This window comes from Dasypus novemcinctus, chromosome Y (genome assembly GCF_030445035.2).
Source record: "Dasypus novemcinctus isolate mDasNov1 chromosome Y, mDasNov1.1.hap2, whole genome shotgun sequence".
Taxonomy (NCBI): Eukaryota; Metazoa; Chordata; class Mammalia; order Cingulata; family Dasypodidae; genus Dasypus; species Dasypus novemcinctus.
The window spans coordinates 27,246,823-27,266,770 of record NC_092216.1 but is presented as its reverse complement, the minus strand read 5'-3'; positions in this window follow the sequence as shown (position 1 = coordinate 27,266,770).

Here is a 19,948-nt window from a genome sequence, read left to right as displayed (position 1 = left end):
AGACAGAATGAAATATGGACACATGCAACAACGTGGATGAATCTTGAAGGTCTATGTTGAGTGAAGTAAGCCAGTCACTGAAGGACATATATTGCATGATTTCACTGATATGACCTAAGCCTACTGAACAGACTTACAGAGGTAGAGTCTGAAAGATAGGTTGTCAGGAGAAAGAAAGTTGGTGGAGTGTGTTCAGATGATTCTCAATATGGGAAAAACCATGGTAAGATGTAAGGGGGAAGTGGAAGTGAGTGATTGTGGTGCAGGAATGTGAGTGGGGTTGATATTGCAGGAATGTGAAGATGAGCAGGTATGGGGGTATTGGAATGAATTAACCATGAAAATGATGGGAGGATTGGAGGAAGGAACACATGAACTCTGTTGATCTATAGATCCGTGGGTGAAACTACAATGGTAGGAATATTTTATATTTTGAAAAAATATGGCATAGGATGGCCACTATTGCAGGACATCAGTGGAGGGTGTGTGTGAATAAAAGTGCAGTAGGGCAAGATTCTATGATTTATGAATGTGTTCAATGTGTATTATGTTATCTCTATGGGTGAAGATCCATGCCATAAACTAGAATATATTAAACTCCCATCCTAGGTAGTACTGTTACAGATTCATATAGAGGAGCAAGAATCTCTTGAGAACTTAGGTAGCATCTAATAATAGAAAACAGACCTGCAAGTCAAGCCCTCAATATTAATTCATGCAACTATGAATCTAATTCTTCAAAAATTGAAAAAATAATGGTTTATATAGGTTCTGAGGAGATTAGGTAGAAGAATGGGTGGAATATAGGGCATTTTGGTGGCAATGGAATTGATCTATATGATCTTGCCAAGACAGATACAGGCCATTATACATATTGTCAGAATCTAAAAAGGAAAATTAAACCACAATGTAAGTCAATTACCATGGTTAGTAGCAATATTTCAATAACTGTTCATCAAATGTAATAATTGAAATTTATTCATGCAAGATATTATTGGTATGGGAGGTTGTGGGGTAGCAGGGTTGTATATAGGAATCCCCTATATTTTCTATGTGACTTTTCTGTAACCAAAAAGTTTTGGAAAATAAGTGAAATAAATAAGACCCTAAGAGAACATACAGAATAAATTGTCAATATATGAAAAGATAACAGATCAGGAGCAATGAGAGGCAGAAACAAAAAAATTATGTATGTATGTATTAATTTATGTTTTGGGTTTGCTTTGTTTTGGGGGAGATTATGCATTACAGAAGGGTTGCAACTCTGACAGGGTGGATCATTGGTGCAGGACATCAGCATTGTGGGGTGTATGGGAAGAAGTGCACAAGGTGTGTACCCTATGAATGTGAATGTGTTCATGAAGGCATGTGTGTTGTCTCAGTGGGTAGGTAGATACATGCAGAATAACTGATGGAAATTTAAATTTCCATCCTTGGGAGTTCTAATACATTCTCTCATAGAGTGGAAAGAATCTCTTGCGTACATGGGCATTATCAAGTGAAGGATGAAAGACCAACACCCCAAGCCCTTGATTTTGATGATTATATTTATGAAGTTTTTCTTGGCAGTTGAAACTAAACCTAGGAATATATATTGCCTAAGAGTTACCTCCTGAAGGCTCTTTGTTGCTCAAATTTGGCATCTCTCTGTCAAACACAGCAAATAAATTTACTGGACATGTGTCTATGACTCCCAGGAATGTGACTCCCTGCCATTGAGGGAATATTACTAAGCACCATTAATGATGCATTTGGAAAAAGACCTTGGCCAAATGGGGAAATATTAAATAAAAATGAATTTCAAAGTCAAGAGACTCCAAAATGAGTAAGGACTTCACCCAATATGTTACCTTTATGCATGTCTCAGGACGACCTCACTGACTACTACAGTAAACAGTGTAACAGTGTAGAGGCTTCCAGGTACTTTCGGTGGGCAGACAACCCTAAGAAATTGGCATCCTTTCAGTGGGCCTTACCATGCAGTATATGATATCCTAGCTCCCCAATGTATCAGATTGAGAATCATTTACAATTTTCCTACACATTGTTCTTCTGTCCCATTTATTTGAACCTATAATTAGCACTATATCTATTAAGTATATGTCCCAAAGATTAAATCTTCTGAATTTTTATTTTCCAGTTAAGATTTGAAACTCAGCATAGTTGCAATTAACACCTATTCTCCCATTCATCAGACTCGCCTAAGAAAATTAAGAAATGGATGATGATGGGGAACAACCATTACAAGGACTGAGAGAATCTATTACTACATGTGCACAGCAGACAATTCCATTATCTGATGCATGAGATCTAAGCCACCTGTTAAGTGGAAACAGAGTGGGCCTCATTATCCTCAAATCCTCAAGACTGAGGAATGAACAAACACAAGGAAGTAATGCATCTAGGTCTAAAGTAGACTTATTATTATTCTAGCAATGAAAAAACTAGTAACATTGATATAAGAGAGTGAAGAGGTAATGAGGGAATGGAGAGAGAATAATAGGTGTATTATGGGGCATTTTGAGGAAATTGAGGTTGTTCTACATGTTAATACAATGACAGATAGTCGATGACACATTTTGTCAAAAGCTTTAAAATTGTGTGGTGCATGGGTAAACTATAATCTAAACTAAGACCATGCTTAGAAGCAATGCCTCAGTATGTGTTCATTAACTGCAACAAATGTTACGTGCTAATAAATACATAATGTCCAGTATCCATCATTTCAATGACATACAGGACAACTGCACTGTTGTGAAAATGCCCCTATGGAACAACTATTATTCACTCTCCCTATCTATCTTGATGTGCCTTCACATCAATGATAAAAGTTATTCAATTGCTAGAATAATAAAACATCTAGAACAATAATAAGACTTTTTTCATTGTTCATTGCCTATTCTCGAATGGTGATGCCCACACTTTTTCTAATGGAGAGGGGGTTTATTTCCCATGGGGCAGATGGATAGAACTATCTTGATTAGAGTTGCAGACAATCTCTGTTCATTGGGATGGGCATTGTTCAGCATCATGTCCTTGGTACTTTTCCTGGACAAGTCCCATGAACAGGAAAGTAAGTGTTGCAGCTTTGCTGCAAGTCAGGGCTCAAATAGCAAATGAACACACTAAAGATTTATGTTTCTTGAAAATGCATTTAACATAAATAGTGCTAGTTATACATTCAACTAAAAGGGGCAGAAGAACCACCTGTAGGGAAACTTTAAATGAGAATAGAGATAATAGATTACATTGTAGTTTAAACTCTACACTGCACAATTTTATAGGTGTTGACAAAATATTGTGCAGAATGACCTCCAGACTTACTTTGAAATATCTTTGCCATAAAGAGTCATTTGTAAAAAAAAAAGAGTCATTTGTATTTAATATTTCTCTCTTTTGTTCAGGTCTTTTTCCAAATACATCACTAGTTGGTGGTTGGTAATAATTCCTCAGTGACAGAGAGTCTTACCTCCGGGTGTCATGTGTGTTTTTTTATTCATGAGTTTGTCTGCCCAGCTTATAGTATGTAGGTGTCTCTTGAGCCCTCAGGAGTCCTGTAGTTTGAGGCACATTTTACTATAGCAGTCAATGAGAACTTGTTGAGCTGTTTTCTCAGGAAAAAAGCCCCACAACACATGCATATTGTATGATTCCATTTATATAAAATTTAAAGATAAATTAATTTATAAGGATAGAATTAAATTAGTTGTTATGGACAGTTTGGGAAGGATAGAGGGATTGAGAGGTGACTGGTAATGAGAATGGAGTTTTTATCTTTCAAGCAATGAAATTGCTGTAATTTTTATGGTAATGAATGTAAAATACTGTGATTATGTTAATGCCCATTGAATGTACATTTTGGAGAAATTATGGATAGATTTTTATTGTGACTATATCTCAATAAAATTGCTTCAAAAATACAGTTACCTGAAGTAGACTTGAATAACAGAGTGTCTTGAATGATATTTTCACATATTTTAAAGACTGGAGGGAAAAACCAGCTGATTACTCTGAACTTCCTCAATTATTTCCAAATTGAGTACAATATAAGTTATCTATAGCTGAATAATAAGCTGTCCAAATATAAATGGTTTCATTACTGCATAAGAGTCTATGTTGTGCTTTGTTTTGCTCTTTGCTAGATCTCAAGAATATGTCATCATTAGGATAACAGTTAGTAAGTTTCTGTTGGTCTTGACTGGGATATTTCAATATAAGAAGCTAGGTTGGCAACATCTCAGCTGAAGTGGTTTGGTGGCGATACATGACATTTGTTCCATGTCTGCCCATGCTGAAGCAGGATTGTCTGGACTTGTTCACATGATAGATATAGTATTACTTAAAAGAGCAGCAGAAGGTTTGCTCTTTAGGCAAATCTTCAGACCATATTGTATCTCTCCAATGAAGAGATAACAAATGGACAGAAAGCACATGAAAAGATGTCCATCATCACTAGCCATTGAGGAAATACAAATCAAATCCAGAAGGTGCTATAATTTCACACCAATTGGAATGTCTGTTACTAAAATAAATGGGAAAATATATGTGATTGAAAGGTTGTGGATCTCTGTAGCCTCAGGAGAACCAGTACCTGGGTGTGTATCTACTTTGGCTGTCTGTGGGGTCCTGCTGAGGTGTGTGTAGGCACGACCCTTCTGATGACCTCCCAACTCTTTTTTGAAGACTCTTAGACATATAAACTCATTTGTCTTTGCCATTTCCCCCTTTTATTCAAAGTCAAAAAGCAGTTTTTAACAGATAATCCAACATGTAGTCTGAGATATTCTGCCAGTCTAAGTTGACCTTTTTATTCAAGATCTCTTTCTAGTTACATCAGCAGTTAGTGATTGGTACTAATCCCTTGGCAACATGGAGGTTCATCCCCAGGAGTCATGTCCATGCTGGGGAGAGAGGGGAGGTAATGCATTTACATGCTGAGTTTGGCTTAGAGAGTGGCCACATTTGAGCAACATAGGGGCTCTCAGGAGGTAAATCTTAGGCACTCTACAGCTCTAGACCTAGTTCATATTTCAGGCACACAGACTCATAAGCATAGTCATCAGTATCAAGGGCTCATCATTGGACCATCCTTCTTCCCTAGTCTTGGCATTAGAGTTGGTATATACTCAGTAGACTTGAATCTCTGGGCCATCCATGTGCCAGCTGGGCCCTGAGCCTCAGCAGAGTTGCAGCTCCTACTTTCTGGTTCGTTGGACTTACACAGTTCAGTTAACAAGGAGGTGAAGATGGTCAACCACCACACCAGTTAGCTGAGATTGCCTACAACTGCAAGCAGGAGAATTACATCCACCATCTATGTGGGATCTAAGCCCCCTCTCAATACAGAGATGGAGTGGACATCACCATCTAGGTCCACAGGATGGAGGAATAAAATATGAATTAGAGTGGATTTACTGATAATGTACTACAGCACTATTGTGACTAGTAATGGAAGAAATTGTAGCATTGATGTGGAGAAAGTGGCCATGGTATTTCTGAGGGGAGGGAGAGGGAAAAAGTGATGTGATATGGGGGCATTTTTGGGACTTGGAGTTGTCCTAAATGATATTGCAGGGAGAGATACTGGATATTATATATCCTGCCATAACCCACTAAATAGACTTGGGGAGAGTGTAAACTACAAGGGAAACTATTATCCTTGTGGAGCAGCAGTGTTCCAAAATGTATTCACCAAATGCAATGAGTGTGCCACAATGATGAAAGAGGTGGTTGATGTGGGAGGAATGGGTTGTCGGGGTTTGTGTGGTATATGGGAACCTCTTGTATTTTTAATGTACCATTTTTTTTTTTGTCATCTGTGTATATTTTAAAAAATACAAATAAAAAATGATCAGGTGGAGGTGGGGAGTGGGGTATATGGGAACTTCTTATGTTTTTTAATGTAACATTTTGTGTGATTTATTAATTTAAAAAAGATAATTAAAAAATAAAATGTGAAGAGCAAAAAAAGAAAGTTTGTGATAAATAGCAACACTAATTCATTTCTGCTTGCAGTGTTAACTGTTGCAGCTATGTTGGAAGACACTTTGGTGGTTCCCCATCAAGCTGAACATAGAAATCATGTGATCCAGATATCCCATTGTAGATAAATACCTAAAAGAACTGAATGCAGGAAACAAAATAGATATTTACACACCAATGTTCATAGCAGCGTTGCTTACAACTGCCAGTAGGTGGAAGCAACACTAATGTCCATCAACTGATGAATGAATAAATAAAATTTTGCATCTATATGTAAAGAAATATTATCCAGCAATAAAAAGAATGAAATTCTGATACATGAGACAACATGATGTAGCAGTTTGATATAACCGATGAATTCCAAAACGAAATATTGGATTATGCTTATAATCTGATCTGTACACTTGGGCATGGTTGAGTTATGATTAGGGCATTGAGTCCCCACCCAGTCCCCACCCCTTGGTGGGTGGGGACTCACAGATAAAAGGCATGGCAAAGAATAAAGTTGAGGGTTTCTGATGTTGAAGTTTTGATGTTGGAGTTTCATGCTCTAAAATTAAGCTGGAGCTCTGGGAAGTAAGCTTGCAGAGGAAAGAAAAGCCAGCCGCAGGAAGGAAGGAACCTTGAATGCAGAGAAAAGCAAGCCCCAGGAACATAGGAACCCTGGAAGCCTGAACCCTTGCAGACTTTGAAGCCATCTTGCTCCAAATAGACTTTGGTGAGGGAAGTAACTTATGGTTAAGGCCTGGTATCTGTAAGTGCCTAACCCAAATAAACACCCTTTATAAGCCCAGCAGATTTCTGGTATTTTGCATCAGCACCCCTTTGGCTGACTGATACAATGGATGATTCTTGAAGACATACTTTTGCGTGAAATAAGCCAGGCACAAAAGAACAAAAAATGTAGTATCTCATGGTTTGAAATAAATAGAATAAGCAAACACTTAAAATCAAATACTGGAATATAGATTACCAAGGGAAGAAATGGGTAGAGGGAATGGTACTTGATGGCTTCCAATGTACAGGGATCTCATTTGGAATAATGAAAATGTTTTTTAATGAATGATGGTTTTAGAATACTATTTTAAAATAATAAGCAACACTCAAATATTCATTTGAATATGAATGAAAGAAAAATTGTTAGATTTTTATGTGGTAACAGAATTTTTAAAAATTTTAAAATAAATTTATGGAGCTACAATACACAGGCAACTATAGAATTAAACCATGGTCTGAATTTAATTGAAAAATTGTAAAAATGTGCTGTCATGTTTTCTGTGTGTGTGTGTGTGGTAAATTCATTGCACTTGATGAATATATTTTGAATCATTGCTACACAGCATGGGTTATAATTTATGCTGTAGTTTACATTCTCTCCCAGTTCATTCAGTGAGTTATGGCAGGATATATAAGATCCTGCATCTTCAATATCATTCAGGACAAATCCAAGTTTCCAAATACCCCAATATCACAACTCTTTTTCCCTTTCCCTTCCTTCAGCAACTCCCATGGCCACTGTCTCAAGATCAATGATATAATTTCTTCCATTGCTAGAGTCACAATAATTCCATAGTAGAATATAAATAAGACTCCTCTAATCCATATTTTATGCCTCCATTCTAAGACCCTTGGATTGTTATGTCTACTCCATGGGCTTAGGTCCACATGGCTGTTGGATGGAATTCTACTGTTGGCACCTGTAGACTCTCTCAGTTCCCTAGTGTGTTGTTTGACCATCGTCACCTCACTTATAGCTGACCTGGGTAAGTCTAATGAACTGGAGAGAGGTGTTGCTACTCTGCTGAGGCTCAGGGCCCAGCTGGCACATAGACAATCCAGAAATTCAAGCCTCATGAGCATACATGAACCCCAGCACCAAACCACAGGTTTAGTAAAGGTGACAAAAGGAGATGCAAAGAGAGCACATAGCTGAGTCCAACTCTTTCACACTCAGGAGCACAAATTCCAAAGTAGGGCCCACTGACAAGGCATTAAACTTCAGAGCCATTGGTCACAACTGCCACACCTGCGTGTCTCCATAGCCCTCAGGATCACCCCTACCTGCAGTTTTATCTACTTTGACTGTCTCTGAGATCCTGGTGACGTGTGCATAAGTGTGAATTCTCCAATAACCTCCTGATACATTTTGAAATCTCAGCCATAAACACTCATTTGTCTTTACCATATCCCCCTTTTATTCAAGGCCTTTTTCTCATTCATCACCAGCTTGTGCTTGGTAGTAATCCATCCGGGCCAGGGAGGCTCAACCCTGGGAGGAATGTATCATGCTGGGAGGAATATATATGCTGTGTTTGACTTAGAGAATGGCCACACTTGAACATGGAGGTTCTCAGGAGGTAACTCTTAGGCACCCTGCAGCTCTAGGCCTAGTTGAAATTTCAAGTGCACAGGCTTATAAGCATAGGCATCAATATCAATGGCACATCATTGGACCATCTTTCTTCACTAGTCTTTTCCCTTTTACTTGGTGGATTGCTTCATTGGGGAATGCAACAGGGTTTCCCTTAATGGGAACTCAACAGTCCCTCAGTTGAGGTGTGAAACTTTACCCCCATGCCAACACCCAATGAACATACAAACATATCTATACACTCAATATGCTTGTCCTGGAGAACTCCTTCACACTCATGCATCCCCCAACAATGACACCAAACATCAGGACACCTCCCCACCATAGTTGAAGCTCTCTGTGATCCAAAACTTCTTCAAAAATGAAGTCTAATATATTGCAAAATTCAATTAACCAGAAAATGAAATAACAATGATAGGTTTTAGGATTAGAAATAGAATACATAATAATTTAGAAAAACTAAAATAAAGTATTAAATAAATTGGGATATCAAAAATAAAAATATAAAAAATTATTTTTGATGTTTTACCTTTCATCACTGTAACAGGTGTTGTAATGTAAATACAGTAACAAGGCAAATCTCTTTCATTTCTTCCAGGGTCTATATCCTTTTTTTAAAATATGTGCCTTCAAAAAAGTTTTAGGTCACAATAAAGTCACACATAGATTATAGGGAATTCCAATGTACCCAACATCAAACCCTTTTCCCCCTTCACCAGCAAAGATCTTTTTACATGTGGATGTTACATTTGCTGTGACTGATGTCTAGATATTGAAACATAGCTACCAACCATGGTTCCATTATGGTTTACATTATCATTTATATTTAGACTGTATATATGTTGGTTCTAAAAGCCTACAAAAATCTCTAATAAGTAAAACAAAACAAAGTGAACTGTAAAAGGAAACAAGGGAATATTTTGTTAAAAGAGGAGTTCCAGGAAGATGGCTTTGGAGCATCAAGGCAGGGCTCAACTTCCTCACAGAAACAATGGAGAAAGCTGAAAAGCTATCTCAGAAAATGCTTTGGAGGTCAGCAATACAGGGCAGTGCTACACAACTTACAAAAGGGAGAGGTTCAGAGAGATGAAGAACCCAAACCATCAAATAGGAGTTACCAAAACTGTGGCAGCTGGGAAGGGCTCCTTTCATCTACCCCAAAGATAATAAGTTGGATAAAAGTCCTTGGTTACAGCAGCTAACTGACAGGGGAGAAAACATCTTCCTCCCTGACAACTGTTACTTGGGAAAAGGGAGTTGGAGTCAGGGGTCATCTCTTCAGTGAATTCAGCCAGCAGATCCCTCTTTGAGCCTTGGTTCTAACCAGAACAAACAATAGCAAAATGGACACAAAGGATTCTGTCATAAGGTGCACTGAAGAATGCCATCTGCTGCAATGTCTGGAATCTTTAAGCAAAAAATGATTTTGGGTCTTTTGATTCCCTAATCCCTCATGGAAAACCTGTGTCTTCTTAGTGATTTCTCACCCAATTTTGATAGCTTAAGCTGGGCAAATTTAAAGACTTAAAATAAGTTGAACCAAATATCAAAGAAGAGCAGAGGAAAAAAGCAAACAAACTATTAAGCAACAGAGAGAAATTGCCCATCAGAGTATAACCACCATGATAATCAGATGCCTAGACATCAGCAAAAAATTTCAAGTCATATTTGGAAACAGGAACCAATGGCTAAGCCAATAGAATGATGAACAACTATTCTGAAGAGATGCTGGATTTGAGACAATAATCAATGAGTATCACACAGCTCTCCAGAATCAATTAAAATAATTGACAGAACTTATTACTGAAGTGGTCAAGTATATAGAGAAGACACAAGGTGAACATAAAGAACAATTTGAAAGCCCACAAAGAAAATTAACTGACATTATGGGAACAAAAGACATGATATTGGATTATGTTTGTAAACCATTCTGTTTCTGGGCATGATTAATTTATGATTAGGGCTTTCATTGGGCCATGTCAGTACTGTGTTGAGTCCCTACCCCTTGGGGGTGAGGACTCACAGATAAAAGCCATGGCAAAGGCTAGAATTGGAACTTTTTAATGCTGGAGGTTTTTAATGTTTGAGTTTTGATTTGGAGTTTGATGCTGAATTCTTAAGCTGGAACCCCAGTACATAAGCACACAAGGGAAGAGAGCAACCCTGAGCCTAGAGAGAAGCAAGAACCAGGAAGAGAGGAACCCACAATACCTGAACCATTGAAGACATCAGCAGCCATCATTCTCCAACAAGTGAAAATAGAATTTGATAAGAGAAGTAACTTATACTTTAAGGCCTGATATCTGTAAGATCATACCCCAAATAAAAGTCCTTTATAGGAGCCAACAGTCTTCTGGTATTTTGCATCAGCACTCCTTTGGCTGGCTAATTCAATGGATGAGTTTAAACTATATTAAAGAAACATAATAGCAGATTTGAATTGCTTGAAGTCAGAATTAGTTATTTTAGAGAGATTATTTGAAATGGATAAGATAGGAAAAGAGAAAGAGAAGAGAATTGAAAAAAATGGAACAATTTCTCAGGGAATTGAATGATAACACAAAATACATACATTACTGGCATCCCAGAAGGAGAAGAGAATTGAAAAGGGGCAGAAAGAATATTTGAGGAAATAAGGACAAAACACTTCAAACCCTTATGAAACATATAAATATCAATATTTAAGAAGGACAACACATCCCAAACAGAATAAATCCTATTAGACCTACACTGAGATATTGACATTCTGAATGACAATTACAGAAATAAAAGAGGATTCTGAAAGAAGCAAGAGAAAAACAAAGCATTACATATAAGGAAACCTCAATTAGATTAAGTGCCAATGTCTCATCAAAAACCTGGCAGGAAAGAAGAAAGTGGTATGATGTATTAAGGGTACCAAAAGAGAAAACCTGCCAGCTGAGAATTCTGTATCCAACAAAGCTCAACTTCAAAAATTACAGTGAGCTCAGAATCTTCAGAGACAAACAAAAATTGTTACAAAATATATGAGTCTTCTATATCTTGTCTAATAAAGTGTCACACCATTGGAAGGAAATAACTATGACAAATGTGAAAAGTTAGAAAAAAGGTATTCCATGTGAATAGTAATCAAAAAATGGATGTAGTAGTGGCCCTGAAATTGGATAAAATAGATTTCAAGTGAAAATATGTCATAAGGGATGAAGAAGGTTTTTGTACATTAATAAAATGGAAAATTTATCAAGAAGAAATAACTATAACAAATATTTATGAAGCTAATCTGAGAACCCCAAAATTCTTGAGGCAAACACTGGCAAAAATGAAGGGAGAAATTGATGTTTCTACCATAATTGTTGGAGATTTCAATACAACATGCTCAATAATGGAGAGAACATCTGGTTAGTTGGTAAATAAAGAAGTAGAGAGGTTGAGTTATATAATAAATGAAGTAGACTTAACTGACATCTACAGAGTACTATATCACAAAATAACAGGATATAATTCTTTTTAAGTACTCATGGATAATTCTCCAAGTTAGAACATATGTTACATCACAGTACTAGACTCACTGAATTTTAGAAGATTGAAATTATACAAAACACATTCTTAGATCATATGATAAAAAAGTTGTAAATTAATAGTGGGGAGAACAAGGGAAAATTCGCAAATATATGGAAATTAAAGAATGCATTCTTAGATAATCAGTGGCTTTTAAGATGAAATGGCAGAAGAATTCAGCAAATATCGTGAAAATGCAGCCAATACCATGGGACAAAATATTTGGCAATCACATATCTGATAAGGGTTTAATATCCATGACATATAAAGAAATACTATACTCAACAATAAAAATAAAAACTACATGACTAAAATTGGGTAAAAGATTTGAAATGACAATTGTCCAAGAAGAAATACAAATAGTGAGGAAACACATGATAAAATGTTCAACATTACTTGCAATTAGGAAAATACTTTTCAAAACTATGAAAAGGTATCATTTCACAACTTTTAGTCAGGCACTATTAAAATATCAGAAAAAAATGTAAATTTTGGAAAGGATATAGAGAGATAGGAATGCTTATTCAATGTTGGTGGGACTATAGAATGGAACAACCATGGTGGAGGACTTTTGTAGTTCCTAAGGAAGATAAATATAGACTTTCCATGTAAACAAGGAATATCAATACTAGTTATATACCCAGAAGTGCTGAGTGAATTGAGATAGTTACCTGCACACAGATGTACTTAGTGGCATTATTCATGATTGCCAAAAGTTGTAAAATACCCAGGTGTCCCTCAAACAATAAATGGATAAACAATTTGTAGGATATACACATAATGGAATTTTATGTAGTAGTAAAAAGAAATGAAAAAACAAAGTCATGGATAAAGCTTCAGAAAATTATGTTGAATGAATCAATCCAGACACTAAAGAACAAATAATGTATGATTGCACTATTATGAATTAATATATCATGTAGTGTCATGGGGTTAATAGATAGAATATAGGTCACCAGAAAATAGGTGTGGATAGAGAATGGAAAACTGTGCCTAATTGGTAAAAAGTTTATTTGTAAATCTTTGTAAATGAATGTAAATGGTGAGAGCTTATTATGGTTTTTGTGATTTGAAAAGCTCTTATATAGGTATAAGAGTGGTTGAAAGGGAAAGTCTAAACCATGTGTATTACTAGAATGAAAGCTAAAAATTTAGCATGCAACTGTATAACATAGCTAACCCTCATGTAAAATATGAATGTTAGTGATATTACCTATATAAAGCAAATTTTACAAAATATAAATACCAATATACTAGAAAGAAGGAACGAGAATAGCAACTGTGTAGGGCAGGTAAAATACAGATTGACAGGTGATAAGATTTGTCTGTTTGGTTGGGTTTTGTTTGTTATTATTATTAATAATAATAATGCCCTAATATGATTGTAGTGGTGAATGCACACCTGTGTGACTGTATCAGATACCTTTGATTGTACACTGTGGATGGATTTTCTCTTTATTAATATGTATTAATAATATTGATATGTTAAAAATGTTATACTCAGAAATATAGTAAGAGAAAGAAGCCTCAATGACATTATGTTCTTTGAATCCACTTTATTGAAATATATAGTACAAATAAACCTAGAGAATTGGAAACTAGTTTACTGTTTGCTTTGCTTTTTGTTGTGAGAGTGAATATGTGTATGAATGGAAACAAGAAAATAATTTGATTTTGATGTGAAGTTTCTAAAATTAACTGTGTTGGTGGTGGACTTGGCCCAGTGGTTAGGGCGTCTGTCTACCACATGGGAGGTCGCGGTTCAAACCCGTGACTCCTTGACCCATGGGAGCTGGCCCACGCATAGTGCTGATGCGCGCAAGGAGTGCCCTGCCATGCAGCGGTGTCCCCCGCGTAGGGGAGCCCATGTGCAAGGAGTGTGCCCCGTAGGGAGAGCCACCCGGCATGAAAGAAAGTGCAGCGTGCCCAGGAATGGAGCCACACACACAGATAGCTGACACCGCAAGATGACACAACAAAAAGAAACACAGATTCCCATGCCACTGACAACATCAGAAGCGGACAAAGAAGAACATGCAGCAAATAGACAGAGAACAGACAACCGGGGTGGGGTGGGGGTGGGGTGGGGGTGGGGGGGTGGAGGAGAAGGGGAGAGAAATAAATAAATAAATAAATCTTTAAAAAACAAATAAAATAAAATTAGCTGTGTTGATACTTGAATATGTGAGTAAATTAAGAAAATATAACTTTTTAAAAGAAATATCATTCATTTAAAATGGTGTATTATGTGATGTATGCATCATAGCTCAATAAAGCTATTATAAAAGATATATACAGGAAATTGTAAATGAAATTTCATTCCATCATCATTTGTAATACCCACAAATGAACATAAATATCCATCAGTGAGTATCAGGATTAATGAATTGTGGCAATGGTGCTTATAAAACTCAACAACCATATATTGATAGACATGAGTACATAGATAAATACCAAATAATTATGCTGAGATCAAAGAGACAAACATGTCCAAATTATACCATCCAGTTTTTATGAATTCCTAGAAAATGCAAAGCAATCTAGAATGTCATTAACTAGATCAAGGGTTTCCTAGTGATGAGGAGGAACATGGAAGGCCAAGGGGCTCAATAGGAAACTTTTCAGCATGATGAATATAGAAATATTTATTCTGATGATATTTTAAAGGTGAATGCCTGTAAAGGGTACATGTTATATGAAATTTATTGTATGTCAATGGTTCATTAATAAAGCTGTTTTAAGGAAGAAGTAGAAGTGGCTTACTGAGTCATGATAAGCTCAATGGTCAAGTGAGAAAAGGGTATATATACATATAGCATATTTGTTTATTACAAGGACCAACTTCCACAATGAGGTGGAATCTTATTTCCAATCATTTGAATCCAGTGTGACTTTGTGACTTGGTTCACCATTATTATATGGCACATTGTAGATCATCTGAACCCAGATCTTAAAGGATCCTGCAGCATCTGTTTTATACTCTTGGAAAGCTGTCCCCACATGAACAACTCAGAGCTATTGTGCTGGAGCAACTCAGGCTGTTAGCCTATCAATACTACTACTTAGATGGTCCATCTAGACCATAAAGATCCAGGTACTACCAGTTGTCTGCAACTCTATGAGTAAGACAAACCCTTCATATGAATGACACAACTGAATCAGATCATACTATCGGCCACCAGTTTCATGATGTAATAAACAAGTCTTGTTTAACAAGTAAGTTTGGGGTTGGCTTGATGGACAGCAAACATACATAAAAGAAGAGATATTTGAGCATTGTGAAAATATACTTTTTAAAATAGAGTGGTGGGGTCAGGGACAAAAACATAAGCAAGCATGTTCAAGAGAGTGGGAGAAAAGAATGAAGTGTTTAGAAAATTCTTTTTTAGAAGTTTTGCACTGAAAAATGTTAAAACATTCTATAACATCAGGAGAAAAATCCAATGTTAAGAGCAGAGTTCTTTTTATTTGTAAGGTATTGAACCATGTAATGAGGAGGATTTGGTACCAGAATTATCAATTGACTGAGTAGAGAACAACAGCAATGGGGCTACCAGACCAATTGTTGGGAAGGAATTTAACTTTAAATCTTCCCTGGATGTAGCCTAGTGCTTTGTAAATCATGGCATACTTTCTTTCTGGAGGTTATTTCAAATCTGGGAGTGATGCTAATGCTTGATAATGAAAAGACGTCTGGGTTGCACAGGCATAAATAAATGATTGATGAACTTTTCCTTCTGGTTAAAGCTTCAGATAAAATTGTGCTAGAAAACCTTTTGTTGATTCAGCAAAAGGCCCTTCTAAGTGATAATTCACTCAGAGCAGTACTCTGAATCAACCACTGAATCGCCTCCCATTGCATTGATCATGGATTTAAGATTAAAGAATGCTTTATATCAGAATGAAGTGGTCCCTGAAGATTAAAGGTCAAAGAACATGATGAAATCATAGAGGTAGGGAAAACATGTTTCCCCTGATTGTTTTTCACCAGCTTGGTGGCTGACAGGTGCAGAGCCCCAGGGCACAGGAATGCTGAGTGCTACCTCGTGGGACTCGAGTGAAGCTGTGAAAAGCAGTGGAAGCCAGAGTGGCTCTGATGATAGGGAAACTCAGGGTGTTGTCTCAACACTCTGACTCCTTTATAAATACCTCCTTTATTTATCTAGCTCTGCCTTTGTCTATCTTTCTTCCTTAGCACATGGTCAAGAGGCAGAAAATTTTTGGACATTTTCTTTGTCCATGGTCAAGAGGCAGAAAATTTTTGGACATTTTCCCAGCTGAGTCTGGACTTGCATTCTAGCTTCAACTCCAGCTTTTCTGTGGCTCAGCAGAGATGCAGGTCATTGGCTCTATGTTCCAGGGATGCTGTTTCTTCCTACTTTTCAGCCTTCACCCAATATGTGCAGTATGACTTATGAAGATTATTTATGGTACCTGAAGCCAAGTGTCTGCAGAGATGGGGATCTGATTCTGACAGGATTTTTCCCATTCTACAGCTTGATGGTTGAGCCAGATATTTCCAAGTTATCTTTTCTGGTCAAGCCAAGCGAAGGATTGAAAGATAATATGTAAGTCCTTGCATGTACCTGCCCATGTGTATGTGAGTGTGTGTGTACTACCCAGGACAATTATGTGGGAGAAATGAACACTGAAGTATTTTAATGGTCTTTTTTTTTCATATTATTACATTCATATTATCTTTTTCTCTACATTTGCCTCAAGACAGAGGAAAGTAATCAACATGTTTTGTGGTACACACCCTTGACCTGATCCCCATGTTCATTGCCTGGAAGACTTAGAATGAATGAGACCAGAGGGATCCCATTTCCTTCTCCTACTTGATCCAAAAGGTCACTCAACTCCTTGTCCTCTGGTCAGTGTTAGGATAAGCAGCTAAGCAGCTCAGACTGAGTATCAAGTGGTGGCAAGGGCATTGTTGAAATGTGACTTCTCAAGAAGCCAGGGGCCTTTGAGTACCACCACCCTACACAGCACATGTACCATGATATAATAATTTAATCCTATTAGGAATGATGCATTCCAGACTGATTTCCTCTAAGACAAAAAAGAAAAGTAGGTAATTTTTCAAAAGTTGTTAATAACCTTCTCTTTGATCTTGTTACTAACTTCTCCAGGAAATTCTAAGAGCATGAAATCTGAACTATAGCTGATTGTGTGACTTATCTGTCTAATGGTTGGTAATAATATTGAGCTTAAATGTAGTTTTACAACTTAACTAAAATATAGTTTGTTTTATTAGTGATTTGTAGGTAGAAAAACAGTTTATGTTAAGCTCAAAAATTCAATTTATAAACATGCCCACATCCACAATAGAATAGTAGGTAATATCCATTCTGTTTCCATGGAATGTCTCTGGTCCTTTTCAATTCCCTTTAGAGTTAATGCTTGTCATTTCAGCAGCTCACTTTGCATTGGAGGGAGGTGATAGGTAGTTTGCTCATATTTTCACTGGAATTGCATCCTTGTTTTATCTCATCTTCTTGATGACCTCAACCTGACTAATCCTGGTCCTTTCTAGCTGTTCCATTTCAAATTTTCTTTCCTCTTGGACTTTTTCTTATTAGAAGGCAACATACGGAATGGAATATGACAATTATTTTCTGCATATCCATTGCTCGGTTGATGGCAGCTATTGATTGTCCTCCCTCTACTACTATTCGGTTATCAGGAATTGAAAGACAGGGTTTAATGAATTTCTGATTTCAAGTATACTGTGGAGAAAGTGAGAATTTTTCTTGCTGATCATGGCATTTTGTTCAGATCACTGCCTGGAGGTCTAACTTTGTACTCTGCTTTTGTTCTCCAGCCAGAGAAATCTCAGTCAACCTCCTTTCAAGACTGTGTGGATTACAAAAGGGCACACACTGTCAGTTATATTTTGCAAAAAAAACTGCCCATACTTAATATATTTCAGGGACATAATTTCTTTTAAACAAATGTACATTGATGTTATTGTTTTAGTGACTACAAAGTTTCATTTCATGGGGACATACCAACAATAATTTGGTCATTTTGCAAGCATTGGGTGATAGCAAAAAAGTTAGTTGATCAGTCATTTTCACCATAGTTTTCCCACAGTTATGATAGCATTTGAAATTGACCATCTTTTGATCTTCCCATTCTAATACATACATTTTTGTACACCTATGTATTTTAAATTTGCATTACAGATATGTATGCCAAGACATTGAACATGTTTTTTAATACTATTTGAAATCTTTTTTATCTCATAATGGTGAGTCTTTAGGTCAAAGATTTTGGCCCATTTTTAAAATTGTTTGCTTTCTTATTCAGTTTTGAGAGTTATTTATATATTCTGTATACAAGGAATTTATCAGTTATGTGCTTTACACATAATTTCATCCAATCTGTAGCTTGTTCTTTCATTCTCCTGAAAATGTCTTTCAAAACATGAAATCTGATGTTCATTTTATTTTTAAAAAATTATCAATTGTGTTTTTCATGTCATATTAAAGAAATTTTCTCATAATCTAGAGTTATAGTTATTTTTGATAGGTTTTCCTCTAAATATTTTATTTTCATTTTTCCTTTAGTTTTATTATAAACTTTGCATTATTATTTGGATATGATGTGAGGAATGGGTCGAAGTTCATTTTCTTTTGCATACAGACAATTGTTTCAGCACCATTGCTGTGAAAGACTATTCTGTCTTTGATTTGCTGTTCACATTTCTCAGCAATCAGTTGTGTGTGTCTGGATTTGTTATTCTCTTCCATTGATTTATTTCCCTATGTTAAAAAAAAACACTATATTGACTATTGTAGCTACATAGTAAGAATCCAAAAGTATTCTTTTTCAATGTTTAGTCTGTTCTTGGTCCTTTGTGTTTTTATATGAATTCTAGAACGAAATTACCAATGCCCCCTTCGAAAAAATGGTTAGGTCTCTAGTAAAAATTTTATTGAATTCATTATAAATTTGGGGAAAATTTGCATCTTATCTATACTGTATCTTCCAATAAATGAATATAGCTTATTAAGATCTCCTTATAATTATCTTAGTAATACTTCATAGCTTTTGGTGAAAAATTCTTACACATCTTTGATAAACTCAAACCTTAGAACCACGATTGTTTAATTATTATAAATAGCAGGGTTTTAAATATTTTTAATAATGGTCCATTGTCTGTATATAGAAATACCATTGAATTTTTATTTTCACATGTTGCACTTTTATGCCAAAAGCTTGCTAAATTCACTTAACATTGCATTATTTTATAGACTCAGTGGATTTTGTAGTCAGAGATCTATGTCATTTGAGTCTTTAGAGAACTTTACATATTTCTCTTCCTTCTCAATATTTTTCCTGCATACTACACATGCTTGAAAACAGAAGAAATGTGAAACATAAGGAGTTAAAAATGAGCATCTTTTGTTGTTCTTGATGTTTGTTGGAAAGCATTCAAACATTCCCTGTGACAATAGTATGTTTTGTAGTTACTTTTCACAAATTTGAGAAAGTTCTTTTTATTTTTTGTTTCCTTTGAGAATTGATTGTTTAAGATGTTGATTTATCTCACTTGTATTTATTAAAGTTATTATATGTTTCATTTGTATTTTGCCAATATATTAATTTATTTAAATTTTTGAAGCTTAGTAAAACCTGAACACTTGAAATAAAATCTATTGGATTAGAATGTATTATCTCTTTTATATAATTCTGGATTGATTTGCTAAAATGTTGCTAAGAATTTTTGCATCTTAGTTCCTGATATACATTGATCTGAAATACTTCTTGCCATGCAAGATATTTAACTAGCACTGCTATCAGATGAATTCTAGCTGCAAAGAAAGAGTTGGCAATAATGAAAATCTTTCACTTTCTAGAAGGTTGTGTGTGTGTGTGTGTGTGTGTGTGTGTGAAACCAATATGATATCCAATAATTATTTGGCAGAACTCACCCCTGAAGTAATTTTAGATTATTATACTTCCAGACTTTGGATCCTTGAGTACATCTTAATTCATTTTATAATGTAAACTCATAATAACTTGGTAACCTTTGTTAGCAAACAT